Here is a 9849-nt window from a genome sequence, read left to right as displayed (position 1 = left end):
ATATCTATCAAGTCTGCTTGTAGCCTCTCCAAAGCACCGTAGCTGCGAATTGGACGAGGTGGAGGAGAAACGGTTGGAAATGAAGTATGCAACTGACAATCGGGACACGACTTCAAAAATTGTTTAGCCAACTGCCTGATGCCGTTACAAAAGTAACGAAGGGAAAATTGCTTAACAATGCTATTCAACCCAACCACTGTGCATCCTCGTTCGGGTGAGTGATGGATGCCTTTGAGGATGTCTCTCTTTTGTTCACTTTTTCTAAAATCTCATTTACTTTGAGTTGTGTTACATGATTGCCAGTCTCGTACCTTTTTCGGCACGCCTTAACACACGCTCTCATTTGTCCAATTTTTCTTTAATTCCATTTACTTTGAATTGTGTTACATGATTGCCAGTCTCGTACCTTATTCGACACGCCTTAACACACGCTCTCATTTCTCATTTCTTGTTGGTAGTCACAAATGTGCATACCCCACGGATATTGAATTAGGTTTCAATCGGGTGAATTTACTTTTATACCCTTCAGTATATCCGAACTTCCCTGCCCCATTTAGAAACTATATACTTGCCCTGCGCTTCGCGATCATGTGCGCGCGTTAGACCACTCGGCCACAGCGACACGGTTCTGTTGCAAGCAGGAAAGCAATTATTTCTTGTGGAATCTTTCCGCCGGCCACGATTGACACAGTATTAAAATATTCGATGATGTTTTTTCTTTGAGAAAGACAAGCTTTTAAGGTAAGAAGAATTTTCTACGCTATTTCTAGATCTTGCTTGGTACTTATACTTGTGCGTTCCGCTGTGAACATTACGGTATTTTGTACAGAACGAATACTTCATTAGAAGTATTTTGCATAGCACGAATACTATAAGAAAATAGCTATCAACGGCCAAACAAAATAAAAAATGAAATCAAGTTTTAAAAAACGAATTACTGATGTCCGTAACGGGGACTTGGCAGCGGTCCCCCATACAAGTACTAACCTCATTCGGAGGAGCTTAACTTCAGCTGACACCTGGGCTAACATCAACGATTGAGATCTGTGTTAAATTCGCACATGTATCTTGTCGAACTTTATTAAAACTTGAAAGGAAAAATGTAAACTAACAAAAACCCGGTGTCTTGCCGTCACTGATTTTGTCACAGATGCATCCTTTGTTTATTGAGTTGTCAGTATTAAACACGCAAGGTAACTTGATCACAGGCGGCCGCTTAGATCGATGTCACTTTCGATTTTGTGATTTTACTTGTACGACCAAAAGTACGATAGAAAAATTGAACTCAGATTGAACGTACAAAAATCTCCCGAAAGGTTTTTCGCTGATGGTAACTTGTATTATATTCGTGGCACAAAATTTATGATGGCTTCATCTCGCAAATTGTCTTATTCTCGATCGACACTTCCTAAAAGTTCCTTCTGCTCTCCTTAAAAACTACATATCATTGTTTATTTACTTTTGCGTCAATATTTGTTTTGCATACATGTAAGGCAAGCTAATAAAATCTGTACCTTGCTTAGTTCGCATTTTTGGGCATTAAAATAGAATTTTTGGTCGTATGTTCCTGACAGCAAGTTGCATGTCTTGACGTCTCCCATCCAGTTACTAACCCCGCCGGAAAGGGGTGGACTTTAATGCAAATTGGTTTTGGAAAGCTGTCAGAAGCTCAGAGTACACGCTTAAGCTTGTAGTGAAAAAGAAGTTGTAAATGATCAACTTGTCAGCCTTGAAGCTAAATGTTTCTCGATTTGCTTTTATTTTCTTCAGTCGTTCTGCGTTAAGTACTTTACTGAACCACATGTCTTCGCAGGGGGTATCTAACAAAGATATCTACCATGACACTGTAATGATTTACAATACCAAAACAATATCGTGTACCACAGTTGTTAGTTATGTGTCGATCAGACCGAATCTTCATCATCCCCCCTGGTAAACCACGGACATTACCCTACCCTCTGTGCCAGAACAGTGTCGGTTGTTTTTCTTAAACAACCGAAATTGTTCTGTGCTTGCCCCTTACGGCACTGACAAAAGTACTGTACGTTAGTACATGGGTACTTGACCGTAGCCATTGGCCGAGAAACTAATCTTAGCCAAAAGGCCGAAAAGCGATCAGGACACGGGAAAACTTAGGTAAAAAACATAGTGGAAATATGGGATTTTTGGCTGGGTGGGAGGGGGGGGGGGGAACTGAGGAGATACGGGATATTTTTTAAAGTAGGGGCGCATTGCGTACGTGTGGTAGTGCAGTAACTAGACTGTGTTTTCTCGAGAAGCGATCACTAGGGTTTTTTGTTTTCGTGTTTGATAGTTTTTTGTTCAGCTCGAGTGTAGAATCATGACGAACTTTTGTAGTTTGTGAGAACTATTTACTACTTGTAGCTTTTGTTGAGTTTTGAATCGATAATAGAAAGAGTTTTGGCGATTTCAACCCAGACTGGACTACTGGATTTAAGCTTTTTCCTTGACGAGATTTCAAGTTATTGTGAAACGTTTGGTACCAAGTTACTCTAATACTGAAATCAAGATTATGGAATTGTAAAACAAACTTTGGACTGGACTATAGAACGCGAAATTACGGAATTTTACATTTTTGAGCATTCTGAGAAATGGAGTTCACATGTTGTCTTCTTGTCTTCACCACGGCAGATTTAAACAGTTTGCAAGAAACTAAACCAGGATTACGGAACCGGAATTCGAATACATGGCCCGGTTGTTCAAAAGCCGATTACCTTAATCCAGGATTAGCGTAAACTTTTGTTTCATGTTTTCAACTTTTCGGTGAAAGTTTCCTTTGCTTATTGACTTCTTCTAATGTAAAGTTTCACGGAATCACAGCCTTGAACAGCATTTGGGAGTAGAGAATAAAACTCGTTTGTTCATTTTTAACCTAAGATTAGCATTAATCGGCATTAACTGGCCCAGGATGATAAGTCGTTGAACTGTGATCTGTAATAAGTTTTTCGGATGATTTAAGGCTGATCTTGTAATTTTTGGATGAACGTAGTTAAGGAAGGAAGTCAAAACTGTAGGATTTAAATAAAGTCTCATTCCAATAAATAAATAAATGAAAGATCCGGTATCCCGAGAACCCGCTAATAGGGCTTCCTTGTTTGCATTTGCAAATTTAGTAACATTAATAATGAGTTTTTACAACAGACAACTTCAAGTTATATTACAGATGTATCTTTCTGGTAATCTCTCGCCATTTTCCGAAGTTTACCTGTACTTGAAGTTCACTGTAAGTCGACAATTTGTGTCAACTGTTTGCGCATTCCACGGATACGCCTTTGGAGGCGTCTTGTTCCATTTACTTTGAGTTGTGTTACGTGATTGCCAGTCTCGTACCTTTTTCGGCACCTTTCAAAAAACGCTCTCATTTCTCTCTTTTTTCTATAATTTCATTTACTTTGAGTTGTGTTACATGATTGCCAGTCTCGTACCTTTTTCGGCACGCCTTAACACACGCTCTCATTTCTCTAATTTTTCTATAATTTCATTTACTTTGAGTTGTGTTACATGATTGCCAGTCTCGTACCTTTTTCGGCACCCCTTAACACACGCTCTCACTTCTCTAATTTTTCTATAATTCCATTTACTTTGAGTTGTGTTGCATGAGTGCCAGTCTCGTACCTTTTTCGACACGCTTTAACACACGCTCTCATTTCTCTACTTTTTCTATAATTCCATCTACTTTGAGTTGTGTTACGTGATTGCCAGTCTCGTACCTTTTTCGGCACCTTTCAAAAAACGCTCTCATTTCTCTACTCTTTCTTTCATTTAATTTACTTTGAGTTGTGTTACATGATTGCCAGTCTCGTACCTTTTTCGCCACGCCTTAACACACGCTCTCACTTCTCTAATTTTACTATAATTCCATTTACTTTGAGTTGTGTTACATGATTGCCAGTCTCGTACCTTTTTCGACACGCTTTAACACACGCTCTCATTTCTCTACTTTTTCTATAATTCCATTTACTTTGAGTTGTTTTACATGATTGCCAGTCTCGTACCTTTTTCGGCACCTTTCAAAAAACGCTCTCATTTCTCTACTTTTGCTATAATTTCATTTACTTTGAGTTGTGTTACATGATTGCCAGTCTCGTACCTTTTTCGGCACGCCTTAACACACGCTCTCACTTCTCTAATTTTACTATAATTCCATTTACTTTGAGTTGTGTTACATGATTGCCAGTCTCGTACCTTTTTCGACACGCTTTAACACACGCTCTCATTTCTCTACTTTTTCTATAATTCCATTTACTTTGAGTTGTTTTAAATGATTGCCAGTCTCGTACCTTTTTCAGCACCTTTCAAAAGCGCTCTCATTTCTCTACTTTTGCTATAATTTCATTTACTTTGAGTTGTGTTACATGATTGCCAGTCTCGTACCTTTTTCGGCACGCCATAACAAACGCTCTCATTTCTCTAATTTTTCTATAATTTCATTTACTTTGAGTTGTGTTACATGATTGCCAGTCTCGTACCTTTTTCGGCACGCCTTAACACACGCTCTCACTTCTCTAATTTTTCTATAATTCCATTTACTTTGAGTTGTGTTGCATGAGTGCCAGTCTCGTACCTTTTTCGACACGCTTTAACACACGCTCTCATTTCTCTACTTTTTCTATAATTCCATTTACTTTGAGTTGTGTTACGTGATTGCCAGTCTCGTACCTTTTTCGGCACCTTTCAAAAAACGCTCTCATTTCTCTACTCTTTCTTTAATTTCATTTACTTTGAGTTGTGTTACATGATTGCCAGTCTCGTACCTTTTTCGGCACGCCTTAACACACGCTCTCATTTCTCTAATTTTTCTATAATTTCATTTACTTTGAGTTGTGTTACATGATTGCCAGTCTCGTACCTTTTTCGACACGCTTTAACGCACGCTCTCATTTCTCTACTTTTTCTATAATTCCATTTACTTTGAGTTGTTTTACATGATTGCCAGTCTCGTATCTTTTTCGGCACCTTTCAAAAAACGCTCTCATTTCTCTACTTTTGCTATAATTTCATTTACTTTGAGTTGTGTTACATGATTGCCAGTCTCGTACCTTTTTCGGCACGCCTTAACACACGCTCTCATTTCTCTAATTTTTCTATAATTTCATTTACTTTGAGTTGTGTTACATGATTGCCAGTCTCGTACCTTTTTCGGCACGCCTTAACACACGCTCTCACTTCTCTAATTTTTCTATAATTCCATTTACTTTGAGTTGTGTTGCATGAGTGCCAGTCTCGTACCTTTTTCGACACGCTTTAACATACGCTCTCATTTCTCTACTTTTTCTATAATTCCATTTACTTTGAGTTGTGTTGCATGAGTGCCAGTCTCGTACCTTTTTTGACACGCTTTAACACACGCTCTCATTTCTCTACTTTTTCTATAATTCCATTTACTTTGAGTTGTGTTACGTGATTGCCAGTCTCGTACCTTTTTCGGCACCTTTCAAAAAACGCTCTCATTTCTCTACTCTTTCTTTAATTTCATTTACTTTAAGTTGTGTTACATGATTGCCAGTCTCGTACCTTTTTCGGCACGCCTTAACACACGCTCTAATTTCTTCAATTTTTCTTTAATTCCATTTACTTTGAGTTGTGTTACGTGATTGCCAGTCTCGTACCTTTTTCGGCACCTTTCAAAAAACGCTCTCATTTCTCTACTCTTTCTTTCATTTAATTTACTTTGAGTTGTGTTACATGATTGCCAGTCTCGTACCTTTTTCGCCACGCCTTAACACACGCTCTCACTTCTCTAATTTTACTATAATTCCATTTACTTTGAGTTGTGTTACATGATTGCCAGTCTCGTACCTTTTTCGACACGCTTTAACACACGCTCTCATTTCTCTACTTTTTCTATAATTCCATTTACTTTGAGTTGTTTTACATGATTGCCAGTCTCGTACCTTTTTCGGCACCTTTCAAAAAACGCTCTCATTTCTCTACCCTTGCTATAATTTCATTTACTTTGAGTTGTGTTACATGATTGCCAGTCTCGTACCTTTTTCGGCACGCCTTAACACACGCTCTCACTTCTCTAATTTTACTATAATTTCATTTACTTTGAGTTGTGTTACATGATTGCCAGTCTCGTACCTTTTTCGACACGCTTTAACACACGCTCTCATTTCTCTACTTTTTCTATAATTCCATTTACTTTGAGTTGTTTTACATGATTGCCAGTCTCGTACCTTTTTCGGCACCTTTCAAAAAACGCTCTCATTTCTCTACTCTTTCTTTAATTTCATTTACTTTGAGTTGTGTTACATGATTGCCAGTCTCGTTTCTTTTTCGGCACGCCTTAACACACGCTCTAATTTCTTCAATTTTTCTTTAATTCCATTTACTTTGAGTTGTGTTACGTGATTGCCAGTCTCGTACCTTTTTCGGCACCTTTCAAAAAACGCTCTCATTTCTCTACTCTTTCTTTCATTTAATTTACTTTGAGTTGTGTTACATGATTGCCAGTCTCGTACCTTTTTCGCCACGCCTTAACACACGCTCTCACTTCTCTAATTTTACTATAATTCCATTTACTTTGAGTTGTGTTACATGATTGCCAGTCTCGTACCTTTTTCGCCACGCCTTAACACACGCTCTCACTTCTCTAATTTTACTATATTTCCATTTACTTTGAGTTGTGTTACATGATTGCCAGTCTCGTACCTTTTTCGACACGCTTTAACACACGCTCTCATTTCTCTACTTTTTCTATAATTCCATTTACTTTGAGTTGTTTTACATGATTGCCAGTCTCGTACCTTTTTCGGCACCTTTCAAAAAACGCTCTCATTTCTCTACTTTTGCTATAATTTCATTTACTTTGAGTTGTGTTACATGATTGCCAGTCTCGTACCTTTTTCGGCACGCCTTAACACACGCTCTCACTTCTCTAATTTTACTATAATTCCATTTACTTTGAGTTGTGTTACATGATTGCCAGTCTCGTACCTTTTTCGACACGCTTTAACACACGCTCTCATTTTTCTACTTTTTCTATAATTCCATTTACTTTGAGTTGTTTTACATGATTGCCAGTCTCGTACCTTTTTCGGCACCTTTCAAAAAACGCTCTCATTTCTCTACTCTTTCTTTAATTTCATTTACTTTGAGTTGTGTTACATGATTGCCAGTCTCGTACCTTTTTCGGCACGCCTTAACACACGCTCTAATTTCTTCAATTTTTCTTTAATTCCATTTACTTTGAGTTGTGTTACGTGATTGCCAGTCTCGTACCTTTTTCGGCACCTTTCAAAAAACGCTCTCATTTCTCTACTCTTTCTTTCATTTAATTTACTTTGAGTTGTGTTACATGATTGCCAGTCTCGTACCTTTTTCGCCACGCCTTAACACACGCTCTCACTTCTCTAATTTTACTATAATTCCATTTACTTTGAGTTGTGTTACATGATTGCCAGTCTCGTACCTTTTTCGCCACGCCTTAACACACGCTCTCACTTCTCTAATTTTACTATAATTCCATTTACTTTGAGTTGTGTTACATGATTGCCAGTCTCGTACCTTTTTCGACACGCTTTAACACACGCTCTCATTTCTCTACTTTTTCTATAATTCCATTTACTTTGAGTTGTTTTACATGATTGCCAGTCTCGTACCTTTTTCGGCACCTTTCAAAAAACGCTCTCATTTCTCTACTTTTGCTATAATTTCATTTACTTTGAGTTGTGTTACATGATTGCCAGTCTCGTACCTTTTTCGGCACCCCTTAACACACGCTCTCACTTCTCTAATTTTACTATAATTCCATTTACTTTGAGTTGTGTTACATGATTGCCAGTCTCGTACCTTTTTCGACACGCTTTAACACACGCTCTCATTTCTCTACTTTTTCTATAATTCCATTTACTTTGAGTTGTTTTACATGATTGCCAGTCTCGTACCTTTTTCGGCACCTTTCAAAAAACACTCTCATTTCTCTACTTTTGCTATAATTTCATTTACTTTGAGTTGTGTTACATGATTGCCAGTCTCGTACCTTTTTCGGCACGCCTTAACACACGCTCTCATTTCTCTACTTTTTTTATAATTCCATTTACATTAAGTTGTGTTATATGATTGCCAGTCTTGTACCTTTTTCAGCACGCCTTAACACACGCTCTCATTTCTCTAATTTTCCTATAATTTCATTTACTTTGAGTTGTGTTACATGATTGCCAGTCTCGTACCTTTTTCGGCACGCCTTAACACACGCTCTCATTTCTCTACTTTTTTTATAATTCCATTTACTTTAAGTTGTGTTACATGATTGCCAGTCTCGTACCTTTTTCGGCACGCCTTAACACACGCTCTCATTTCTCTAATTTTTCTATAATTTCATTTACTTTGAGTTGTGTTACATGATTGCCAGTCTCGTACCTTTTTCGACACGCTTTAACACACGCTCTCATTTCTCTACTTTTTCTATAATTCCATTTACTTTGAGTTGTTTTACATGATTGCCAGTCTCGTATCTTTTTCGGCACCTTTCAAAAAACGCTCTCATTTCTCTACTTTTGCTATAATTTCATTTACTTTGAGTTGTGTTACATGATTGCCAGTCTCGTACCTTTTTCGGCACGCCTTAACACACGCTCTCATTTCTCTCCTTTTTTTATAATTTCATTTACTTTGAGTTGTGTTACATGATTGCCAGTCTCGTACCTTTTTCGGCACGCCTTAACACACGCTCTCATTTCTCTAATTTTTCTGTAATTTCATTTACTTTGAGTTGTGTTACATGATTGCCATTACCATAGCGCCTACATGTTATCCTCTTGTCGACTGATGGGCGACGATACTGGCATCAAAGTAAACCGCGTGGACTTCAACGATCCACAAGGGGGTAAAGGTGCATGCGATCGAAAGGCAGCGGCGATCAAGACTCACGTACGTCGATACCTAAATGAGGGGCATAATGTGGCAACAGCAAGGGATTTCGAACAGTCCATGCTTTCCTACGGTGGCACCTATGGTGTAAGGGCTGCCCTAGTCAGTGCTCAAGGCAGCGCCAAACCGTCTCAAGAAAGTGCTACACGCTGGGAAGCCATTAATTCGTTGAACAACTTTGTCTACAGCGACAACAGTGAAGTGACCGTCTATAAGGCGTACAACACAGGAGATGGGCTATTGACACCTTGGTCGCAATTACAAGGTAAGCCTGATGGTAGCACGCGTAAATAAGGCGAACATATTTATCACCGAATCACATGACACACGACCACGGCGAGTGCGATTTGTGATCGTCGATTGGCAAATTTTTAATACCTTTTGGTCTCCAAAGATCTCCAAATTAAGCGTTTGATGATAGAAATATTGAAATATAAGGATGAATATTCTGAGTCATCCAGTCGAAGTAATATAATGGTAAATGCAGTCAACTACTGAAGGCCGTGTGAGTCGGTCGCAACGTCGCTGTTAGCGTTGCAAATCATTATAAAACAGGAAATAATTACTAGCTCGATCAGTGTAGGCTGAAAATCACCAACCGCCCTGGTTGCGTGTCTTCTGATTCAGTATTAAGAAATGATTACAAATGAATGGTGTGCATGATAAATCCCCGAGCTTTTCATCGTGCTCTTTCATAGAAGCCGTATGTTTATAATATCCAGCGTTATGAATGAACCTTGAGTGAACGTATTATTAATTCTATGATACCGACCAATGACAAGAATTTTTTCTAAATTTCTTCATTCTTCTAGTTCCTAGCAGTCTGCCGTCAGAGACATATGACGCTGAATTCTCACATGGAGACTTTGCCCCGTGTTGGTCCGTGAAAAAGTCTAATGCGCAATCCAAAGGAAGCAAAGATAGTGATGGTAATGTTGAGGAGGACACTGATCA

This window comes from Montipora foliosa, chromosome 10 (genome assembly GCF_036669935.1).
Source record: "Montipora foliosa isolate CH-2021 chromosome 10, ASM3666993v2, whole genome shotgun sequence".
NCBI classification, from domain to species: Eukaryota; Metazoa; Cnidaria; class Anthozoa; order Scleractinia; family Acroporidae; genus Montipora; species Montipora foliosa.
This window is presented reverse-complemented; position numbering follows the sequence as displayed.